Source organism: Jaculus jaculus, chromosome 3 (assembly GCF_020740685.1).
Source record: "Jaculus jaculus isolate mJacJac1 chromosome 3, mJacJac1.mat.Y.cur, whole genome shotgun sequence".
Classification (NCBI taxonomy): Eukaryota; Metazoa; Chordata; class Mammalia; order Rodentia; family Dipodidae; genus Jaculus; species Jaculus jaculus.
The window spans coordinates 134,922,547-134,947,615 of record NC_059104.1 but is presented as its reverse complement, the minus strand read 5'-3'; positions in this window follow the sequence as shown (position 1 = coordinate 134,947,615).

Here is a 25,069-nt window from a genome sequence, read left to right as displayed (position 1 = left end):
AGGGTGGGTTGTCTCAGCACCATGTGTTCCATAGTCCCAGAGACATTTAAGTCTGCCCACAGTGACAATGGCAGGGACTGGGCTTTGATGGGTTGCACTACTGACTTCAGCAGGAAGGAGGAATTGAGCAAGAGGAGAAATCCACAGTGCCCTGGAATGCCCCTTTTTGGGCTTATTTTTGCTTTTGACAAAATAAATTGAAGACCAGTATGATGAAAGTTACAAAATGATGACCCCATCAGTCAAAGATCTAAATGAGTGCACAGACATCTGTGCTCAGGTCCTGGACGATGTCCCATGATAAAGACGCAAGCTCCTGCCAGCTCCATCACATATGATCACATCCCAGCAAGCCCGGCAAGGTGCTTGCAGATGCAGACAGGTGACCTTTACACAGAAAGGGAAACGCTCCAGAAAACAATCTTGACAAAGAGGAGCGAGGTGGGAAGAAAAGGGAACACAAGCCTGTTATCAAGACCGTGTGGCACTGGCAAACCAATGGCCCCACCTTGTTCCTATACCCTGCCCTGTGGATATTGAGCCACCTTCTCATTATGAAGCGGTATCTTCCCTCATTCTTTTCCATCCTTTTATGCAAACGGAAGGCTGGAGGGAGGAGGCGAACATTCTCATTGACCTGTGACCTGTGACCCCCCAACTCAACTCTGTATTCTACTCAGGTTATCCTGAGCTACCTCCACCCCCTTCCTGAGAGCCCCAGAACACCATGAGTGCCCCCAGGCTGCTCAGACAGGAAAGGTGCCACCTCACCTCTGCCCCAAGCTCCATCACTCTGTCCCTAGACAACTACCAGTGGGGTCACTGGGAAGACTGCTTTGCCAAATCCTACACAGAAGATGGAGCACAAGGTCCCCAGCTTTGGCATCTCTCAGCTGTTGTGCGGTGTCACTCACTGTCCCCTGGGAAGTTGGGGCTGTTTCTTGAGCTTTAGTCAACTGGAAGCTCCCTGTAATATCTCCCCACACACTTCTAAGTCAAACTGGATTATCAGAGTCTTTGATGGGGAATGCTTAACTCTATTGTTTTGTCAAAGCCCTAGTCTCTCTGTATGCTTCTTTGGGAGTGGGGTTTGGATGATACCACACAAATGCTTCAGTACACTCTGGGTCCTCCTTTCCTAGAGACAGTAAGCCCCCCCACCTTGAATCTGCACCAAAGGAGTGAAGAGCTGGAGCACAAAAGAACATGCCAGAGCCAGCCAGTCCGCTCCAGTCAGTAGAGCCATGCTCATACCTCTGGGTGCAGACTATACAAAGGGCTGGAGGTCCAGAGAACTAGTCCTCTCCATCATGTGTAGTTATGAGGCTGAGTTCTGTGCATGGGAAAGCACACAGCCAGATGTGTGTGTCCATGAAGAGTTGCAGCATGTTCCCAAGAAGGGCTTTGGGTGGAGGTCTCAGGACGAGCAGAGAAGGACAAGAGGGCAGTGGTGGGAAGGGCTAGGGGTAGAAGGGCCTCCAGGTAGAAGAAGAGGCTGTTGAAGGTCTCCAGGCAGGAGAGGAGCGGCCAGCTGAGCAGTGTGACCAGAGTGGCCCGAGGCTAGGACACGGAACTTGCACCTGGGGCACCTGGTTCAAGTCTTCCCATCACCCCCGATTCCCTATCAGTCACTGCTGGTCCAAGGTAGGTGCTCAGCATGGCCACAGGGCACAAGAGACATACAGCTCACCTGCGCAGGGGGCGCTCCAGTCCCTCTTGGCTTCCTGCTGAGGATCCAGCCCTTTTATGAGCCTGTTAGCCCCACCACAACCATATTCCATCAGGTACCTTTGTGAGCATCGTTCTGCTACCTCTACTCTGGAGGAAGGATGTGTGCTAAACTGAAACAGCATAGCCCATCCCCTGGTGACTAATATGATCAGTTTGGAAATGAACATGTCACTGGTTTTGAGAGCAGTGGAGCCCCTCTCCCTCCAGGGCCCTGGATGTTTCCCCCAAGCCAGTTGTTTTCAAGTTCTTGTCTTATGACGTGGGAAGAATTAGCAAGTGCACACACACACACACACACACACACACACACAGAAAGGTAAGTTCAGCAAGATTTTAAAAAGTACAGAAAAGAAAAATAAAGCAGAAAAACTAACCTGGGAGGGGCTTGGCAACTTAGATAGGCTTTTCTTCCAACCTTTGAGATGTAAATTAGACATCCAATGGGGATGAACTTCAGCCCTCGATGGGTGATGGGTTGGTGGGTGTTGAAGTAGAGTGCAGACTCAGAGACAGCCTGTGGAAGTGGGCTGGGGAAGGACATAAAAAAATCAAGGAGGAAGGACCAGGAAGCTGTTCCTGATTGTCTTCTTGAGTCAAAGTAGAATTGCCTCTGGTCTTGCCAGGGCAGGTCAACATCTCTGTTCTTTGGGGGCCTGTGTCCCTAAGTAACTACCTATAAAAGAAGACTACCTTACACCTAATTGCTGTTGAATGCATGGCTCAGTGCAAAGGGCTGACCTCTTGTCCTGCGCACAGCCCATGCTCTGGCTGGGAGCTGCTGGAACACAGAGTCTGCCTAAGCTGAAGCCAAGCCAAAGAAAGTGGAGGAAGAGTGACAGCAGAGCAGCTGGAGCCACCTGTACCTGAAGCTACTCCTGTCACTCTTCAATTACATGAATCGGTGGGTTTCCTTTTAGCTCAAGCCAATTGGAATTGTTCTTCTATTCTTCGAACTTGCCAAGTTCTGGCTAGCCTAGCATCCCTTGCCAGGCCTCCTTTTCCTCGTCCTCCCTGTGGTCAGCGTTAAAAGAGTAGAGCTTTCCTGGGGCTGTTCCACATCATGGAGTCCTTCCATTTGCCTCCAACCCTCAGGTAGGGTTTGCCAGTTAAGAGAATCTCATTCTGCCCTATGCAACCCCTGGCTTTGCTGGTCCACGGCTCTACCTCGACTTATCATCCTCACAGTGGGGGGGTCAAACAGTGCCAATCCCCAGGACCTTGTGCTCACTCTGGCTCACACCTCAGTCCCTGTGATACTGCAGGACAGGACCTTGTCCCTATAAGAGACACTCTGAGAAGTCCAGTTCCCACTTCCTCCTGGGAGCATCAAGCCTGCTAATACTGACAAGCTGTGAACACACACCCTTGGGGGGATAGACAGAATTTTTCTTTTCCACTGGAAAAAAGAAAGCAAGCCAGAAAGAAATAAAAAGCCAAAAAGAACTGGAATGTGAGCTCCCTCCTTCGTCTCCCCCCCCCCACCTCTTTAACTACAATCCAAGCTTCTAGGGGACCAGGCTCCTCCAGTGTGTGCTGGAGGAGGAGCCAGTGTGGATCTACATGCACAGAGAGAAGATAGCAGGGGCTTCCTGAATGCGGACTAAAGAAAACACAGGCCTGCTTGGGGGCGGGTTCTGCTATGCCACCTTCTTCTGGGAGCTGGACAAAGGAAGGCAGTTTCACATCTCGAAGCTTCAGTCTTCCCGTGCTCAAGCTGTATGTGCAAATATCTGCTGCTGGGCTCCTTGGGGAGAGGAGGGACGAGACAGTCCGTGTGGAGGGCGTCACAGAGCGCTAGCATTCCCTAAGTGCTCTAGGAATTGCTCGAGCCGTGGCCACTGACCAGCGAAGCAGGGCCCTTGCATATACCGCTAGTTCACAGATAGGAGGCAGAAGCCTAGCAGGCAGATTGCCCAAGTTGACGGGAGCAGTTCAGGTCCCTAGGGCTGTGACACGCAGGGCCATTGTCTTAAATGGAAAGTACCAGGCAAAGGCTGGCCAGGAACCATGGTGACTGGTTCTCCTCCAGGGGTATGATTGGCGCTGAGACTTTTGCAAAGAGCCAGCTCTGAGCCTGCTCATCTGGGGATCTGAGGCACTATGAGGAGAGGGGACTCTAGAAGGAGGGGTGACTCCAAACAGAGTAAGGGGAGCAATGTATCCACAACAAGCTTTTCTCAGGGCTCATGAGGAAGCTGGGGAGTGGCAGGGGCTGGGGCTGTGATTGTCTGGGGTGGGGGTGCTGAGAGCTGTTCTAAAAATAAAAACCGCTGTCCAAGCCAGGTGAGAGTCGAGATTTTGAGAGAAAATTCAAGAAAAGTTCCCAAGATCCCCAGACATGTGCTATTGGGTGAAATAATGAGGAAAACCTGCCGATCTCCCAGGGAGACATAAATCATCATATGACTCTCGGGGCTGAGAGTCACCGCAGAGCTCCTAATTCTTCACAGCTGTCCCCGAGAGAGGCTTTCGGGGGGGAGCGGATGAAAGCGTGAGGCAGGAAGGAAAGGAGGGGCACTGGAAGACAGGAGAGAAGGGGGAGGGGGCAGAAAGGGATGAGGAGATGAAGTAGAAGGAGGAGGGAGACACCCAGAAATGGAGAAGGCCAGAAAGAACCTGATGGATTTAAACTGTGATCTGAGAAGAGGATTATGGAAATGAACATCAAGCCCTGGTCTGGCTGTTGTCATGTTGCTGACCTTAGTCTAGTACCAGCCTGGAGCCCCCTTTCTTGGAGTCCCCTCCCCAGGAACCCTGGCAGCACCAGGTGGTCTGGGCAGGGAGGCCCTGGGCACCAGCCCCTGGTCTCACCTCTACTTCCTCCACCTAAACACAGCTTGGAGGAACATGGACTTGTTGAGTATGTTCTCTGAGCTGGCCCGGGGCTGGACACTTGGTGTGGTTTCATCATTTGCCCTGCAAGTGAGGAGGACAAGATCAGAGATGGAGAGGCCTGGGAACACACACACACACACACACACACGGAGACAGTAGACCCAGGCCAAGGAGAGAAAGGAGTTGTAAACACTCAGGTGGGCACTCAGAGGACCCTCAGAACTGACTGCTCCTCCTGTCTTTAAAGACTTATTAAATACCTATTTGGAAAGATGTTAGAAGCCACCGAGGGCAAAACTCACTCATGTCCCTGTCCCCAGGAGAGCCTGGTCCTTTTCTCAGAGACCCAGGGACCAGAAACAAAATGGCCTTGCCTCCCTTCTCCACATCCTTCCTTCCTCCCTCCACCCTCCCTGCCCTCCTCCTGACTTCTCTTGTTCACATTCACGCATGTCCGTGTTTCCCACAGTCTTGTTGACTGATGACAGAAAGGAAGCAGACATGAAGAAGGTGGTGAGAACAGGTAGGGTTCCCACAGTGGTCAGCTCTGAGTCCAGCTCTGCCATCTCAGCCATAAGGTATCAAAGCTGCTTTTGTAAGGTGACCTAAGACTGTTCCTTTACATCAGAGCAAGCTGAGCGGGTCAGTGACAATGGAGCCTGCCTAGAAAGATGGAGATAGACTGCTCTTCAGAGCAGCGGAGGTTCCGAGCAGACCATGCCTGGTACACAGCGGAGATATCCAGAAGCCCAGTCTAGTCTTAGGGATAAGACAAGGAGCAGGTAGGTGTCCCCCAAGCTCTCAAGGACTACAGGGACAAGGATAGCCCAGCCAGCTATGTCAACAGGACAGAAACGAGTGGCTCCCCAGAAGGTGCAAGAACATCAGGGATCTTCCTGTCTTTGGGATGCCCCGATATTCTTTCTGCCATGGATTTGTCCTTACCTGAGGAAGCTCCAGTCTCCATGAAGCTATGAGCACATGCATCAAGAATTTGGTCATTGGATCCCAGCTTACCTCAGACCTGGCCTTACACCCTGCTTGGTCAGATTTCTTCTCTCCACCCACCCTACCTGGAAGCTGGGAATGTAAATGGTAAAGTGGATTCACCTCCCTTCTAATTTTGTCTGTTTTCTAGTGATCATAGGGTTTTGATGCCCAGATGCTGGAGTTTGAATATAAAATATCTCTCATAGTTCATGTATTTTATTAATACTTGCTCTCCAGCTGGTGGCACTGTTTGGGAAGGTGGGACCTTTAGGAGGTAGAACCTTGTGGAGGAAGAGGGCCACTGGGGGCAGGCCTTAAGGAATTATAGCCTGGCCCCACTTCCAATTTGTTCTCTGCTTCCAGCCTCTGGCTGAAATGTGATGAGCTGGCCTGCCACGATTCCCCACCATAACGGATTGTATCACCCTGAAATGTAAGTCAAAACAAACCCTTTCCTTCCCTAAGTTGCTTCTGGTCATGTGTTTGTTCACGGCAACAAGAAAGTAACTAATACACCAGCCAAGTCCTGCATGGTTGCATTAGATCAGCATTTTAGCCTAGTATGTCCAGCCAAGTCCATGACAGCACTGCCCTCCTGGGATGGCCAGCAGCTGCCCAGACCCCGGGGCCAATTCCACAAGTCCCGCTTTCCTAAGAGCAGCCAGAATGACCCGCCCAGTCCAGCAGCATCCAGCTCCAGATGCAGAGGCCTCCTCTGCTATTAGCGTGAGGCTTCCTGGGGGAATCTCAAGTTCCTAAGGGTTCTTCTATAGATTTCTCAGTTTCCCAGGATGGAACAGTGAGTAACTACTCCTTAGTAGGAAGCCATGTGGACCTGTTTTCATCCCAGCTAACTGAGTGTTGATATGTCACTTGTACTCAGTACCAGCTATTGTGTTTGTTTTGAGATCTTATGAGGTGAAGAGTACCGACATCTCCATTATCTGAAAGACAATAAAGTAGGTAAGAAATGGGTTCTACCTGAGTTTCCTGGAAGTATGTGGTTAAGCCCCTAGCTAGGAGCCCCTCCCCCAGCCCAAACCATTATTATCCCAATAGACACCATTGGAGTTGGAACAGAAGCCAGTGTCACTAGCATGTCCATGAGAGCCTACTGGAAGAGCTGATTTGCACAACAAAATAAGTGACCACACATCAGAGAAAGCCTTTGCAAATCCACCATTTCCTTCTCTGACAGCCTTAGTCTTCCTGAAAAACTGGGACACTGATAGTCCTGACTCTGTCCATCTAGCCCTGCCACCTCTTGGTCACCTCTGAGCCCCATGGGCTCTTCTCTTATGCCACATGTGCTTCCTTAGTCCTCTGTCAGGTCCACTGCTGAATCAAGCATGAATATGAAGACAACCCTTTGATTGGGCTGCTATAATTTGAAATTTGAGGAAAAACAACCAAGGACATAATGGGTGGTTATTTTTGTCTGTCTGGGATGCTAGCCCCATACTAAACTCTGTGGGCTTTGGCCCAGGGTCTCCTTTTGCCTATGGATTCTGCCCAACCCTCTGTGACTGATGGAGGAAGTCATTGCTTCTCTTTCAGTTGGTTGAGGGCAATTGGGTCTGTATTGGAAATATAGTACTGGACCAACTAATCAGATGCTTCAAGTCAGAGATGAGACCAGGCTATTTGACCGCTCATGATTAGTTCCTTCAAATTACTTTATGTTTTTGAAAATGTGATAAAAACAATTTGAGTTTACGCTTTCATTTTTCCTTTTCCTAATTTGACCAACTTCCCAAGATTTTGTCCTGTATTGAATGGATGAACCAGACCTGGTTGTGTATGACTGCAATCTCAGCGTTTGTGGGGAGGGGGGCTGAGGCAGGAGGATTGTAAGTCATAGTGAGACCCTTTTTCAGAATGAAAGAAACAAAGGATGAGAGGGAGGGAGGAAGAAGCACGTGGCGTCTTTGCTGTCACCATGCCTCTTGATGAGAGCACAGCTCTCAGGATTTGTCTTTGTCTTGCTTCTCCCTCCCACACTGAGGACCTCCCCTAGGTGTGCAGCACTAAACCTGGGAATCTGGATAGAAGGCGCCCTGGCCTTGCCACCCTGACTCTTGCATTAATACCTCTGCCCACACTGGCCCAGAGAAGAGGGTGGGTCCAGGTCAAGGGTGGCATGGGTCAAGGTTGTTTGTAGTTTCTTTCTTTCTTTCTTTCTTTCTTTCTTTCTTTCTTTCTTTCTTTCTTTTTTTTTTTTTTTTTGGTTTTTCGAGGTAGGGTCTCACTCTGGTCCAGGCTGATCTGGAATTAACTCTGTCATCTCAGGGTGGCCTTGAACTCATGGCAATCCTCCTACCTCTGCCTCCCGAGTGCTGGGATTAAAGGGGTGTGCCACTACGCCCGGCTCTGTTTGTAGTTTCTACCAGGCAATGAGGGATGAGTATTGGCATCGTCTTCCTCTAGGCAGCACCACCCATTTTCTTATGATGATACCCAAGGAACAGTGCTCTGTGACCACTCCCTCTTCTCAAGTATATGCTGGCGCGAGAGATAGCTCTCTGTTACTGCAGGAAAATACCTGAGATAGTCACTTACTTATAAATTTTTTTTCAAAGAGTGATTTTTGTCTAACAGTTTTAAAGGGGCCAATTCATTTTGGGCCAGGCATGGATACACATAATGGTGGAAGTATCTGGGGGACGCAAAATTGCCCATTTCCTGGACAGAGAAACAGAAATGGAGGAAGGAAAGGGAAGGGCAAGTGAGGGAGGGAGGGAAAGAGAGAGAAAGCGAGAGAGGGTGAGCTTGGGCTAAAGCCCCACAGTATCTATTGAGGGCACCCTCACAATAACTCAAATCTCTCCCTCTAGGCCACACTTCTTAAAGGTCCAATCACCTTCCTTCCCACAGTGCCAGCAAGGGACCAAGCCTTTACCACATAAACCTTTGGGGACAATTAAATTTCAAACTATAGCGGTGGCTCTTGGGCAACCGAACCAGGGGAGCCACGCACAGTCTCCCAGCTGCTCTGCCTTCTGCGCTTGCACTCTTTTCCAGGGAGTTCTCAGACGTTTCCAAGTCTCCACCTGGCCCTCTCACAAATGACGTTTCAGAAAGGCTGTTCAAACTGTGGGCATTTTACAAGCTGCTCGTTAGACCCAGCTTTTATGAAAAACTGAATCACAAGCTTATAATGAAATAAATAGTATAAAATCGATGGTATTGGGCTGGAGAGATGGTTGGCAGTTAAGGCACTTGCCTTAAAAGCCTAAGGACCCAGGTTTGCCTCCCTAGGACCCACATAAGCCAGATGCTCAAGGTGACACATGCGCACAAGGGCATGATGTGCCCAAGCTGGTACACACGTCTGGATTTCTATTGCAGTGGCTAGAGGCCCTGGCAGGCCAATTCCCTCTCCCTCATAAATTAAAAAATATGGTATTACTCAAAACTCATCACTTCCTAATTATTTTAATCTCTTTTACTATTGAGTTTATGCTTATTTACAATAGACATGGCATTGCTATGAAGGAAATACTATAAAACGGTGTCATATTTGACTGCACGTCTCTTCTCAGATCAAGGTCAAGTTGGTAAGAGTGGTTATGCCACACAAATTGGCAAACACTTCACATCAGGGATTTCCTATCCCATCTTTGCACCTGTCCCCTGGGAGTGCTGGCTGTTGACCAGTTACTAGTGCACGGCTGACTTCCAGTTCCACACATGCAGTCCCAGTATGATTACTCCTCTTGACCCTGTCTGAAAAGTGCTCAGGAGATGGGCCAGGTCTGCCATTGTGCATCGACTAAACAAGGCATAGCACAGTTAATTCCTTGGCAGTCATGTTCCTGGGATGTTCCAGGATACTTTCAATTGAAAAAGTCTTTGCTCCATGGGAAATTGGTTCCAGAACCCCCTGTGGATATAAAACTCTGTAAATGTCCTAGTCTTCTATATAAAATGACATAGTGTTGGCACAGAACCCACACAGTATTCCCGTGTACTTCAGATCATCTCTAACTAGCTTAGAATACTTAACACAATGCTATGGAAATCATTACAGTGTTGCATTATTTATGGAGTCGTGATAAGGAAAAGTGTCTGTGCATGGTTAGTACAGATGTAATTTTTCCTCAAACCATTTTCATCCTCCATTGGTAGAGACCCATGCAGAAACTATGAAGGTGAAGGTTTTCCCTATGGTCCGACAGAGGGACCATTTAGTACTCAGAAGCAAGATCAGCCCCATCAAGACCACATTGAGACAAGCAGGTGACTTCCAGACTTTACCTGGCTCCTTGCCATCCTCACCACCATCATGCACTCTTTTCTTTGCCCTTCAACTTCACTTCCATTCCCTCAAATTTAAATTAAAATATCTCAAATTACAGGCATCAAAATCTAATGTTAAGGTTCAAAGGGGGAAGAACTAGTCTGTACAAAGGCTAGATTTGAAAATAAATAATAATAAAACCCGCAAACCATAAGATGTCCATTGCCTAAAATATACAGCTTTAAGATTCAAATGACTCACAAGCCATGCAGCTGGTGACCCCCTCCTTCCCAAGCTAATTGAATATATTTTTTTTAATGTTGCAACTGCCTAGTCTCCAAGAAGCAAGCATCTTCGTGCACTTCCTCTCTTCCAGGCTCGAGGCTCGTGTGGCCACACAAGGCACATAAAAACCCCATTTGGAGAATTGCTTCTTTCCCACGCGGCCCCTCTGTCAGCGTAATTTAAGAAACACACAACTCCCGCACCCAGCTCTGGAAGTCATAGTTGGTTCCTAACTCGAAGGAAAGCTAAAGAGGGAGGAGTGGCTTCTTCTGCATTTAAGCTCCTGAGCTGGCTTCTGGAAACCCAAAACACATAACACACACACACACACACACACACACGTAGGTTGATATACTAACGAATGGTGAAAAGCACCCCATAAATTCTGAGGGGGGAGTCAGTTGGGCTGGAGGGAAAAATTAGAAGCAAGTCTGTTGATGTTAACCATGCTTATTTCTGAGTGGCCAGTGTGGAAGCTTCAGATTTTTTGTTTTATTATTTTGGGAAAGCGCAGTATGTATATGTGCATGTGTGTATATGGCATGAGTGTGTGCAGATACATATCTCCCTTGTGCATGTGTGAAGTCCGAAGTCTGGTGTTCTCCTCTGTCACTCTCCTACCTTATTTCCTTAATGCAGTCTTTCTCTGAACCTGGAGCTCACCGTTCTTCAGCTAAACTGGCTGACCAGAGAGCCCTGGGGATGCTCCTGTCTCCACTGCCTCAGCGCTGGGGTTGTGGTGCATAGCCACACCCCGTTTTCATAAGGATATCAGGGATCAAACTCAGGTCTTTATGTTTGTGCAGCAAGTGCTCTCACCCATTGATCCATTTTCTCGGCCCCCATTTATTCTTGGCATCCTTATGAATATGTGCCTTGTGATGAAGAGAGATGGCATTTCCTTTATGCGTTAGGTGGGGAATCTTGCCTGCTTGCTTTTAAAGCAATGGAGTTCTGGGGTCATTTGCTATTTTCACAAATAGTCCCAATTGGCTCTGCCTAAGTCACCCCAGATTCTGCATGTTCCTTGACCAGCAGCCACAACGTAGTTAAAAGAGAAAATAGTGATTCCAATGCTCGGCCAACTCAGGAGGTTAATTTTGTTTATATTGTATTTATTTGTAAGAGAACAAAAGGGAGAGAGTTAGATAGATAGATAGATAGATAGATAGATAGATAGATAATAGATAGATAGATAAAGAATGGGTACACTAGGGCCTCTAGTCACTGCAAATGAACTCCAGCCTCATGTGCCACCTTGTGCATCTGACTTGTGCATGTAAGGGAATCAAACCTTGGTGTTTAGGCTTCGCAGGCAAGCATCTTAATAATAAGCCATCTCTCTCTAGTCCCAGGAAGGTGATTTTTAAAAAATGTAAACAAAGCATGTTTAATGGTACTGCGGTATTTACATGGCTGGGCTGCTCCTACACTGATCGAACTGAAGAGCCTGCAGCTCCATTAAGATCTGCCGTGGCATGTGGCATGTGACGCCAGGCCCAGGCCAACCACAGCTCCAGTTTTCTTCATTGCTAACAGCTGTCCTTTTCTTGTTTCTCCTCCATCTAATCTGAATACATCTGATAAGAATGCATTCACATTTGTTTTTTAATTTATTTTTATTAGATATGGGCATATTTAGTATGTAAACAACACATGTTGGTACCATCCTTTCCCTCCTCCTTGCCTCTTTTCTGAAGAGGCCTTTCTCATTGGGAATGCAGGTCAACCCCATGGGGATTGTGGGTCATGCATTGTGGGGACAGCAATCAGTTATGGGGGAGAGGCAAGGTCTCTGTGCATAATGTCCCAACTTGTGGCTCTAGCAATCTCTCCGTTCCCTCTTCTGCAAAATTCCCTGAGCCATGTTGGGTGAATTTTAAGTATACTTTGGTGATGGGCTCTTAGGAGCCTCTGAATCTCTGGTTTGGTCACATTTCTTTATTCTCTGACAGCTCAGTGGTATGTGGTCCGGAAGTGTCACATTTCTTTACTCTCTGACAGCTCAGTGGTATGTGGTCCAGAATTGTAGGGTGAGAAGAGACAAGTCCACATGCTTCCTATCCCTCCTAACCCTTCATATTAAGTGGAGTTCAGTCTTGAGCTTCTCTATGGCTCTGTCCCAAGCAGAACCTGCCTCCATTGACTTAGCCACAGATGGTTTCCCCACACAGGAGTCACCCCCAAGGTGAAATTGGGCTTCTACTCCTAGTCAAAAAAAAGTGCTTTTCTGGCCTCTGTATCTTCAGGATTCACGGGACCCAGAGATCCTGGAACACACCATTGACAGAGGACCCTCAACTGCTCAGTTCAGCCCTCCCTAAATCTTCTGAGATTGAGGACAGCCCCTGGGACATGTTCCAGACTCATTAGAGATGCATTTCATGGGTTCCTTCATTCCTTCAACAATGCCTCCAGTCTCCAGGCAAGGATCAACATGAACAAGGCAGTTTGTATGCATGCAAAGAAGCAAGACAAGACAATATACAAATACAGACAGAGCCAGTGCAGCTATTAGAAGACCAGGAGGAAACAGAAAACAGAGCAGTGGGATGGAAGATGTCCTCTTCTCTGAATGGTTGGGTAAGACATCATGCTATGTGACAGACGACCAAGGACCTGACAAAAGGGAGATGGTGAACAATTTTCAAATGCAAGAGAAGACATTAGGCAGTGGAAACCGATCCCTAAGGCTTTGAAGCAGAAATCAAAGAATAACACATTGTGCAACATGCTGGGCACTGGTTTCAGTGTTTTACATATTTCAATCCTAGAGCAACCTCAGGACATAAATGCTGTTGTTATTTTTAACTTACAAGTAAAGAAACTGTAAAGCAGAGAAGATAGGTCATTTGTCCACAGTGAAATAGCAACACAGTGAATGTCATGTCATACTTCATGGGTCCAGATGTTAGATTCAGGGGTAGTACGCACCAAAGCTTGGCTCTATAAAATCACAGGAATGTATTTCAGCCATTTATACCTAAGAATGTCATAGTATGCCCTGTCTCCTAGGAGATGGGACCAATCCTTTTTTGTCATAATCCCAAATTAACATAAAACATAAAAAGCATAAAAATCCCTAATTAACATAATTTGGTTATCAAGCCCTGATAAAACCCTCAACTGTTGGGCCTGATAGGGATTGAAAAAGCTAGACTCCTGGGACTTGGGATTACAGCTTTTTAACTTGTCCTTTTTAAAAAACAGTTTCATTGTGATATGATTCACAAACCATAGAATTTATCCATTTAAGTACATCATTCAATGGCTTTTTAACATAGGCAAATGTCGTGCATCCATCAATAAGTCAATCTTAGAATAATGTCACAGAAGGAAACTTCAAATTCATGAACATGGCTCTCACAAGACAGCATTCTGTCCTATGGGCGCTCTACCTTTTATGTGTTTACTTAGCAGCTGACAGTTGTTTTTGTTTGTTAAAAAACAAAAATAGTGCTGCTGTGAGCTCTCTTGTAGAAGTTTCCACAAGCCCATATATTCTTGGATCTATCCCCACAAGCGGAGTTGCTGGGTGACAAGGTCACTCCATGATTAACCACTTAGGGAACTAGACCATGGCTGTGTTACTTGCAGGGCATCCTTGGACAGGCAGCTCTTCTCACCACAGAATGGCACTCTTCACACCAGGGAGAAGGTGACCAGTGCTGATCACTAAGACAATCAGAAGTACCTGACTTAGCTGACTTATGAGGACTGGAGGCTCTAATTAATGTCACTTTATTGCCAAGCAGTAGTTTGGGAGGTTGGCATTGTTTTGCTGCCTCTAAAAGCAATAACTCTACACCCACCACCACCTCCTCCTCTGGGAATTCAGACTCATGTGCCTGTATGTACCCTTAGCCTGAGGAGTTAGAGGATTTAATGGGATTTCTTCCTCTGTAAGTAAAGCCTAAGGGAGCTTTGCTCCCACTTCCCCAAGTCACAGTCGGTTTGTTGTTTGTCCATAACTCCGAGAAAGGCAAGGATGCTGCTTGACTGAGATGCATAATCCAGGAGCAGCCAGCGTTCTCAGTTCCTCGTTGTGGGTGTGGGCTGCTCCAGAGCCCAGAGAGACCCAGAATGGGCTGAACAGACCCCGCCTCCGCCCCACCCCTACCCAGGGCAGGGGGAGCACACGCATCCATCAGGGTGTGGGGAGCCAGCAGGGAAGGAAGTGGGCTGGCCTGGCCAGGTGCTTGCCCTCAGTCAGCTCTGAGCTTAGATGACGCAGCCTTCCAGGTGGGAAGTACAGTGCCCTGGCGTCTTAGGGGCCTGGCTAGAGATCCAGATGTTTGGCGTTCACAACCCCCAGACCTGGGTGATTGAATCTGACACTTTTTTTTTTTTTTAAAAATAGAGTGTAGGCACAGCTGTCCAAAGGAAGCTCGTCTGTATTCATCCCTTCCCTCCCGGCCCCAGCGTGCTCCGAGTTCCGATTCCAGGCAACTTTTGGCAGCTCATTCTTCCACACTAATGCTGGGAACCCCCAAGAGTCCCCCCCCAAAGCGGTAAGAAGGGGGAACAGCCGTCTGTTTCATACAGAGGTGGGAAGGAGGTAAAATCAATTCTGTGTAAAGGAGGACTCTGCGATGTTTGGGGGTTCAAGTAAATTATCTCTGTGGACATTCACTCCACACTTCCAGGACCCCAACACAAGTTTGACAGCGTTCCCCCCCCCCCCCCCCCCAGGCCTAGGAGCCGTCTTTCAGAGGCTTCCGAGGTGACAAAGGACAGGTGAAGGGAGGAGCCTTTTTGTTTCCTACACTTCCCAGTCATCCCAGTGTCCCTGGGGTCCCTAGTCTGGTCCCATGGATGAAGTGCCTGCCGCTCCCAGAGCGTACCATGCCTGCTTCTCCTCCGTGGCCCTTTTTGCCACCCACAGCTGCCTGTGGTCATTCGTCATCTTTTCTTGCTCTGCCCCAACCTGCCTTTCTTTCTGCAGGCTTTCCCAAGTTCAATTAGCACAATGGTCCCATCTAGCCCAGGCCCCTGGGCTAAGGGTTCATGTCTGTTGTTGTGCCACGACCCCTGACCAGGAGCCAAGACCCCCGGTCACCCAGGAATCACCTAGAGGACCGCCACAGAAGCCGAGACACTCGAATGTAAAAGCAACAGGTTTCTTTTAATGTCAAGCTTAAGCAGGGACTCAATCCACACAGACTGACGCAGCAGGAGTGGGAGAGAGCCCCGACCTTCTAAAAGTAGGGGTTTATAAAGGAAAAGAGTGGGAAGGGGGAAAAGGGGTTACATCACATAGCATCTTTTTAAAATGATTGGTTCCAAGAAGGCGCGCGCGGGAACATTTCTAGTTGCTCATCTCTGGTCAGCAGACTGCTTGCAGATCCTATCTTTTGCAAGGGGCCGGAGGCCCCCAGAGCTAAGTATTTCTGGAATGTCCTGTTGAGCAAGCGAGCATGAGTTACAGAAGCAAAGGTCGGCACTTTAATCAGTTAGTTCCTTATCTGAGCCGAGCCCGGGATCCTCCTTTGTTTACAATGGTTTGTCCTACAATGGCAGTGTCATTGTTTAATTAGTTACGTGTTATTTCTTTCTGGTCTCTCATTTCCCCCTCTCTATGTGTCTTGGGGAGCCTATCTAGGGTCCCTATTTGAGTGTTTAAATATTTCCTGTATCTATGTTGGTTGTCACTGGTTGGTAGGAGTAATTTCTTTGTACCATCAATTGGATGGTGCCTAGCCGTTGTTTCATAAACTGTACCAGCTTATTTAAAATACAGGGGCCAAAAGTAAGCAATAGAAGTAGGATGAGTAGGGGTCCTAGGAGGGTGGATATCAAGGTAGTGAACCAGGGGGAGCGATTGAACCATGATTCAAACCATCCTTCTTGAAGTATGCGTTCACGTTGCCGCTTCTCTAATCCCTCCCTTATTTTAGTCATTGATTTTTTAATTACTCCAGAATGATCAACATAGAAGCAACATTCTTCTCCTAAAGCTTGACATAGTCCCCCTTGTTGTAGAAGGAGTAAATCTAAACCCCTTCTATTTTGAAGAACTACCTCCGCTAGGGAAGTAAGTGACTCTTGTAAATGGGAGATTGACTTTTCTAATTCTTGGATGTCTGAGTCTATTGCTATTCTGAGGTCAGTGTACTGTTGGTTCTGAGTCACTATGGAAGCTATTCCCGTTCCTGCTCCTGCAAGTCCCAAACCTAGTAGTAAACTAACAGTTAGGGCGGTAATCGGCTCTCTCTTTGTTCTGATTAAGTCTACACCCAGATAGCGGTTCATCTCTTCAGCTGAGTAGTAGGTTATTTTGGGGATTAATCGTACCTGAACACAGGAATCCTCAGCAGTGGTTAGCACAGCTGCATTAATGCAGGGTGTGAGCCCTGTATTGCAAACCCACCAAGAGTCTTCAGAGGGAATAAGATAGGAGGAAGAGGCATTGAGAAAAATGGTCTGATCACATAAAGGAGAGGGAATTGAGTTAGATTGGGCACCAGTGACACATAGTCCTTGTCCGGATACCTGTTGGAGGGTAAGTTTTATATTTCTTGGCTGTTGCCATCTGCATTTGTTTATATCTGATGATACATTATATGAATCAGAGACTGCGACCCCTTCATAAAATGGGGGCCTCGCATTATAGCATAACCAACAGGATTCAGTGAGATCAGGTCTAGAGGAGTTAAGGAAACGATAGGTAGAGTCTAAGAGTGAGAGAAGAGGGTTGTGTTCTTCTTCTTGCATTAAATCCCTGCTAGGGTTTCTTTCTGTGTCTTCTGCAGGCCTCCCTGGAGGTTTTTGTGTTGTCATTTTATAGGCTTGTGATGGGGGGGGATGGGGCTTTGAAGGAGGTAGGGTCCTGGTGTTATTATGTGGGGCAAGGGGTTTGACTGGTGCGGCTTGAGTTAAAGCCTTATTGGGCCCTATAGCCTGGGGTGGCTGTAGGGGTGTAATTTTTAAGAGAATGGTGAACAGGACTCCATTGTTATATCCTGACTGGTAGAGTCGCAATCCCCAAGTAATCCCTGCATCCCATTTTGTCTCCTTTTTTCCTGCTTCAGTAAAGGAAATGACAATGGGATTACATGTAGGTTGCCTCGGGGTACATTGAGTGGCCTTGCTCCTTCGGATCTTAATGAGGCTCGAGGGGGATGGCTTTACCCAAGAACAAGTCCCAGTCTGTTCACATCCCCATGCTTTACAATAAAAATCTGCTTCTCCCCCACATTTTGAGATTTTCCTCCTATCTGTGGGGACTGGACATACATAAAAGCAGGTGCCCTGTAAGGTTTGCATGGCAGTATGAGTTCCACATCCTGGGATTCCTATCCTGCCTTGGTGATGGGGGTCCTGTTTAAAAAGGGCACATAAGTCTAGAGTCAGATTGGGCCACCAAGTTCCAAGGGGATGTGTTTCCCAAGTTTGCATTACCACCTGTTTGGAACTAGGGGTGATGATCTGCCAGAAAATGTTATGTGGGAGATGAGGGTTTCTAGCAGCCCAGCAAACCTGGCTATTAATTAAGCAAACAGTAAGTAACAGTATCAGTACTTGTTTTAATTTGGGTCTTTCCGGTGGAGGCGGAGCTTCAGTGGGTCCTCTGGGTCGGGATGGCTCGTCCATGTGTCTCCAGCTTGCCAGGGAAGTGGCTTTACGTGGGTCCAATGGATCCATGAAGTGATGCCATCTACCTTTATGGCTGTGGGAGTGGTCATCAGCACGATGTAGGGGCCTTTCCATCTGGGTTCTAAGGACCTCCGTTGGTATCTTCTGACGAGTACTTTGTCTCCTGGTTGGAACCTGTGGGGTTTTGGGGGAGCAACAGTCTCATATATAGCCCTTAAATGTGGCCAGATCTCTTTGTGAGTGAGCTGTAAACGCTTTAAAGAGCGAATTAGGTCCTGGTCATCCATTTGTTCTAGAAGGTCAATTTGGAGGCTTGGGATAATAGGAGGCGGCACTCCAAACATTATCTCAAAAGGGGTCAGACACATATGATATGGGGAGTTCCGAACTCGGAACAAAGCAAAGGGAAGGAGAGACACCCAGTCAGCGCCGGTCTCTAAAGCTAATTTAGTCAAGGTCTCTTTTAGAGTTCTATTCATTCTTTCTACCTGTCCTGAACTCTGAGGGCGATAAGCACAGTGCAACTTCCAATTGGCCCCCAGTGCAGTGGCTATTCCCTGACTCACCTGAGATATGAAAGCTGGTCCGTTGTCTGAACCTAGAGAGATTGGGAAGCCATACCTGGGCAATATCTCTTCTAGTATCTTCTTAGCAACCACCTGCGCAGTCTCTGTTTTTGTAGGGAAGGCTTCTACCCAGCCTGAAAATGTATCTATAAACACTAGGAGATACTTATATGCTGTTTTTCCAGTCCTAATTTCAGTAAAGTCTAATTCCCAATAGGCTCCTGGTCTGGTTCCTCTCAGTCTGGTTCCTGGATTGGAGGGAAGAGCTGTAGCATTAGTCATACAGCAAGGCTGGCAATTAGATACAATTTGCTCAATGATCTGACTGGCATTTTTTATTTTGAGGTGGGAGTTACGCAGTAACTCCTGCATCCGCTTGATTCCTAGATGGGAAGAATGGTGGATCTTTTTTAGAATTCTCTGTCCCAATCTTTGAGGTAGAATCAGGCGGCCATCCTCTGTTTTCCACCAGTCATCAGACTGTTGGGCTCCTTTTAATTGTTTAATCCATGTTAAGTCTTCTGAGGTGTATTTTGGAACGTCTGGAAGTTTTCTGCCTCCGGGGTCTACCAGGACAGGGGCTATCCTAGTTGCCAGGGCCACATGTTTGGCTGTCTGGTCAGCTAAGTTGTTTCCTTGGGGAATTAGTCCGTCCCCTTTTTGGTGTCCTGAACAGTGAATGATAGCCACCTGTGTAGGGCCCCAGAGGGCTTGGAGCAGATCTAGGATCTCTTGCTTGTTTTTAATGGTTTTTCCTTCAGCTGTCAAGAGCCCCCTCTCTCTGTATATTGCTCCATGGACATGTGCCGTAGCAAATGCGTAACGGCTGTCCGTATATATGTTTAGTTTTTTATTAGCCCCTAGTTGTAAGGCTTTGGTGAGGGCTATAAGTTCTGCCTTTTGGGCTGATGTGCCTGCTGGAAGAGACTCTGCCCAAATGACATCTGTCCCCGACGTGACTGCGGCCCCCGCGTACCTGTGTCCATCCTGGATGAAGCTGCTGCCATCTGTAAACCAGGTTACTTCAGCGTCTTTGAGGGGGGTGTCCTTGAGATCTGGCCTTACGCTGTACACGTGAGCCAGTATCTCCACACAGTCATGGAGAGGCATCTCCAAGTCCGGATCAGGCAACAGAGTGGCGGGGTTCAGAGTAATGGGCGTCTGGAAAGTTATTCTGGCTGGATTCAGGAGCAGAGTCTGATAGTGGACCATGCGGGCGTTGCTGAGCCAGCGGTCCGGCGGTTGCTTTAGCACTCCCTCAATGGCGTGAGGGGTGGCAACCGTAAGGTTTTGCCCCAAAGTCAGCTTGTCTGCATCCTTGACTAGAAGGGCTGTGGCAGCTATAATCCTCAGACATGGGGGCCACCCTGCTGCTACAGTGTCCAGTTTCTTTGACAAGTAGGCAACAGGGCGCCGCCAGGGTCCTAAGCTTTGGGTGAGGACTCCCTTTGCTATCCCATTATGTTCATCTATGAAGAGCATAAATGGCTTAGTCACATCTGGGAGGCTTAGGGCCGGGGCTTCTAGAAGGCGTACCTTTAAGTCATCAAAAGCTTGTTGGTGATGATCTGTCCATTGGAAAGGCTGGTTTTCCTTGGTGGCTTCATATAGAGGTTTTGCCAGTTCCGCGAATCCAGGGATCCACAGACGGCAGAAGCCTGCTGTGCCAAGGAATTCTCTAACTTGCCTGGGTGAGGTTGGTGTTGGGATCCGGAGAACAGTCTCTTTCCGGGCATCTGACAGCCAGCGTTGTCCATCCCGGAGGATGTATCCTAGGTATGTCACCCGCTGCTTGCAGATCTGGGCCTTTTTAGCAGAGGCCCGGTATCCCAGATTGCCCAACGTCTGTAGGAGGTCTCTGGTTCCCGCCAGGCATATCTCTTGGCTGACTGCTCCTATTAAAAGATCATCCACATATTGTAACAGAGTAAGTCCTGGGTTACGTACCCGGAAGTTTGAGAGATCTTCATGTAAAGCCTCATCGAAGATTGTAGGAGAGTTTTTGAATCCTTGAGGCAGCCGAGTCCAGGTGAGTTGGCCGTTGATTCCAATGTCCGGATCATGCCATTCAAAAGCAAAGTATGGTTGGCTCTGTGGGGCTAAGGGTAGGCTAAAGAACGCATCTTTTAAGTCCAGGACAGTATACCAAATGAGCTGAGGTGTTAGGCTTCCCAACAAAGTATAAGGATTAGGAACTGTTGGGTGGATATCCATTGTTCTTTTATTTACTTCCCTCAGATCCTGGACTGGGCGGTAGTCGTTTGAGTTAGGCTTTTTCACTGGTAGGAGGGGAGTGTTCCAAGCTGACTGGACTGGCTTTAGGACCCCCAACTGGAGGAGCCGTCTGATGTGGGGGGTGATCCCCTGTTTGGCCTCCATTGGCATTGGGTATTGTCGTACCCTAACTGGTGTGGCTCCGGGTTTTAGTTCCACCAGTATGGGGGGCCTGTGTTGTGCATATCCCATCCCACCAGTTTCTGCCCAAGCTTGCGGATATGCCATCAACCAGGAAGAATCTAAAAGTTCCCCCTCCTTTGCATGTTTTTGGAAAAGCCTGTATTCTTCTGTTAGATTGGTAGTTATAAGAATTTGGGCTATTGTAGCCTTTAATTTGGGTGAAGATCCACCCATGGCAGAAACTTGTGCCCCCTGTTCTGAAAAGGATATCTGGGCTTTCATTTTAGATAACAAGTCACGTCCCAACAATGGATATGGACATTCAGGTATGACCAGGAAGGAGTGGGTCACCTGGTTGGTGCCTAAATTAACAGTCCTCCTAGTTGTCCATTGGTAAGGTTTGGTGCCTGTGGCTCCCTGGACCCAGGTAGTTTTCTTTGTCATGGGCCCCTCTGCTTGTAATAGTACCGAATTTTCTGCCCCAGTATCCACCATAAAAGTTATTTTCTTCCCCTCCACATCAAGGGTTATCCTGGGCTCAGGGAGGGGAACTGAGCCCTGTCCCCCTCAGTCACTGTCTTCTTTACTGGCTGCCAGGATATTAGTCCGTTGTTTATTTTTGGGACAATCTCGGACCCAATGTCCTTCCTCCTTACAGTATGCACATTGATTCTTTCTTACCTTAGATTTTGTTCCTTTATTGTCTCCCTTCCAATGGGGTCTCCTCATGCAAGTGGTGTCCTGGGTGGTGAGATTTCCAGTGGCAGCCAGAATTTCCTTAAGATCTTGACGATGCTTGGTCTGTTGTAGTTCTAAGATCTTAGTTAAATTTCTTTCCTGTCTCCTTTCTCGTTTAATTTCTTTTTCCTCTATGCTTTCTCTTTTATCAAAGACCTTTTCCGCCACTGCTACTAAGTCCCTAATATTTTTCTCTCCTAACCTTTCTAATGACTGTAACTTTTTCTTAATATCAGGGGCGGCCTGATTAATAAAAGCAAACATGACAGTGGTAGCCGCTTCCCCTGACTCAGGCTCATATGGAGTGTATCTGCGGAAGGCTTCTTGGAGTCTTTCTAGGTAAGCGGCTGGACTCTCATCTGGTCCCTGTCTGACATCATATACCTTGGACATATTGGCAGGCTTTCTTGCTGCTGCCCTGAGACCCGCTAACAGAGTCCGGCGATAGATCAGGAGTCTCTCCCTACCTTGTGCCGTATTGTAGTCCCAGGTGGGGCGGGTAGTCGGGAAACTGCCATTTATTATGGCAGGGTCGGTGGTGGGATCTCCTGTAGGCCCTGGAACGAGTTTGCGGGCACTTTCAATGATCCTGCCTCGCTCCTCAGTGGTGAACAAAACCTGTAGGAGCTGCTGACAATCATCCCAGGTGGGCTGGTGGGTGAAGAGCACAGTTTCTAACAGATTAGTCAGTCCCCTAGGATTCTCAGAGAAGGGAGCATTCTGAGAACGCCAGTTGTACAGGTCACTGGTGGCAAAAGGCCAATAGTGAAAGGGCTGATTCCCATCCGCACCAATGGGTCCAGCAGGGCGGAGCGGTAGAGCCACTGTCTGGTCAGGGACTTGTGGGGTAGCTGCCCTCCGGCTCCGTGTAGCCTGAGCTGGTCCCTGTGGGTTTGGAGGCAGGCTGGCTGGGGCTGGGGCCTCTAATGGAGGTTGGGGAGGATTAGGGTTGGGAGGAGGTACATAGGGGGGAGGGAAGATGTCGATTTCCTCGTTTCCTCCTGTGAGGATGGGGGCCGTCACCTCTGCAGTGGGTTTGGTATCTCTTTTAGGGGAGGCGGCCAGCACCTGTGAAGAAAGGGGTAGGGGAGGAAGGAAGGGCTTTATCCAAGGAAGAGGTTCTTCTATCAAATTTCTCCAGGTCGCAATATAAGGAATTTGGTCAGGGTGTCCACTCCTAGGACGAAAAACAATTTTTTCAACTTCTAATATGGTATTCAGGTGAAAAGTTCCCTCTGGTGGCCATCCTACATTAAAGGTGGGCCACTCAGAGGTACAGAGCATGATCCATTTGCCTTTCTTAACAGCTATTCCGTTTTCTCGGGCGACACATTTGACATCCTTCCAGTGTGCCAGACAGAGTCCTAGAGGAGAAGAAGGTGTCTGTCCCATGTTATAAACGTCCAGGGAAAAACGTCCGTAGGATCAGGGTGAACGTAACACACAGACATACAAGTACAACACAAACACAGAGGGCCCAATAGAGAGTTATGTGCACTTCAGAGCTAAATTCAAATCCGTGATGGCCAAATGAGTCTGTGTCCTTAAGAGACAGCTCAACAATACCAAACACGATACAAATGGGAGCTGGTCTCCCCAAATCCGTGATGGCCAAACGAGTCTGTGTCCTTAAGGGACGGCTCAACAATACCAAACACGATACAAATGGGAGCTGGTCTCCCCAAATCCGTGATGGCCAAACGAGTCTGTGTCCTTAAGGGACGGCTCAACAATACCAAACACGGTACAAATGGGAGCTGGTCTCCTCAGTAGGTTGGCTCTGTCCTCCAGGACAGGGTCCCTACTCAAATGAGAGGGCAAGACGTCTCAAGCCTCCTCCAGGTCTGCCCTTACGGTGCGTCCACCAGGGACATAAGACCTGTCCAAAATTACAGGACTACAAATGCCATGAATGCGGCTTGCCAGCAAACTGAAAGTAAAAGGGAAAAAAAAGAAAAGGAAAAGGAGCGCTCAGTTACTCACCCGGCCGGTCAGAGAAGAAACCTTCGGGGTCTTGGGTTCATTGGGGTTCTCTAGGGATCCCGGACGAGCCCCCAAGATGTTGTGCCACGACCCCTGACCAGGAGCCAAGACCCCCGGTCACCCAGGAATCACCTAGAGGACCGCCACAGAAGCCGAGACACTCGAATGTAAAAGCAACAGGTTTCTTTTAATGTCAAGCTTAAGCAGGGACTCAATCCACACAGACTGACGCAGCAGGAGTGGGAGAGAGCCCCGACCTTCTAAAAGTAGGGGTTTATAAAGGAAAAGAGTGGGAAGGGGGAAAAGGGGTTACATCACATAGCATCTTTTTAAAATGATTGGTTCCAAGAAGGCGCGCGCGGGAACATTTCTAGTTGCTCATCTCTGGTCAGCAGACTGCTTGCAGATCCTATCTTTTGCAAGGGGCCGGAGGCCCCCAGAGCTAAGTATTTCTGGAATGTCCTGTTGAGCAAGCGAGCATGAGTTACAGAAGCAAAGGTCGGCACTTTAATCAGTTAGTTCCTTATCTGAGCCGAGCCCGGGATCCTCCTTTGTTTACAATGGTTTGTCCTACAATGGCAGTGTCATTGTTTAATTAGTTACGTGTTATTTCTTTCTGGTCTCTCACTGTGATGGCATTCATCACCAGAGAATCTCCCTGGCAACAGGAAGAGCCCCATCCCTCTCTGTGGCTTCTGCCCCAGTCCAGAGACCAGAATATCAGTAACGCTTGCTCAGTGGAAGTTTGTTGACTGAAATGAGAATATGACAGAAGGCAAAGGGACCAGCAAGTACTAGCAAATGAGCAGAGAGGTCCCCCAGGGATTCAGCACTTCATGTTGGGCAACATGTAACTCAGGGGACTTTACTTTTGAGGGGGTTGAAAACCACTAACATATCAATCTTTGAGGATCAGGAGATTGTATTTATAAACTCAGACATTCAGCATTTAGTTTTTTTAAAAATCAGAATTGGGCTGGAGAGGTGGCTTAGCAGTTAAGGCGTTTGTCTGCGAAGCCAAAGGACCCAGGATCGATTCCCCAGGACCCACCTAAGCCAGATGCACAAGGGGCACATACGTCTGGAGTTTGTTTGCAGTGGCTACAGGCCCTGATGTGCCCATTCTCTCTCTGTATGTCTCTCTTCTCTCGATCTCTCTTGCTGTCTGCTTGCAAATAAAAAATGTATTTAAAAAATCAGAATCTCAGAAAGAGAGCCAGAACCTCACAAGGGATGAACACTCAGCCACAGCCTAGTCTTGCAGACTCAGCTGTGTTTCCAACCTGAGGAGGCCTCTGCCCCACAGTAACCTCCTCAGCCCAGCATGCCTGCTTCTAGGGGGCAGGTGGCAGACCTGGCTCTACGCAACACTTCCTCCAAAGATCAATGAGCTAATGGTTTGATCCCAGCCTGTGGAGCTGTTAGGGTGTGGTAGAATTTGTAGGAAGTGGGACCTAATGGGAGGAAGTTAGGTCATTTGTGTGTGCCCTCCAGGCAAGAAAAGGACTCTGGCTTCCCTCCTGTCACTCTTCCCCCCCACCCCCACCCCAGGTAGCCTGAGGTGAGCAGCCCCCACCCACCCCTGCAGTTGCTCCTACCATGATTTCTTGTCCTACTGTGACCCAAAGCAACAGGGCCAAAGGATTATGGCCAGAAACCTCCAAGACTGTGAGACAAACTCACCCTTTTACTTTAGAATTTGATTTTG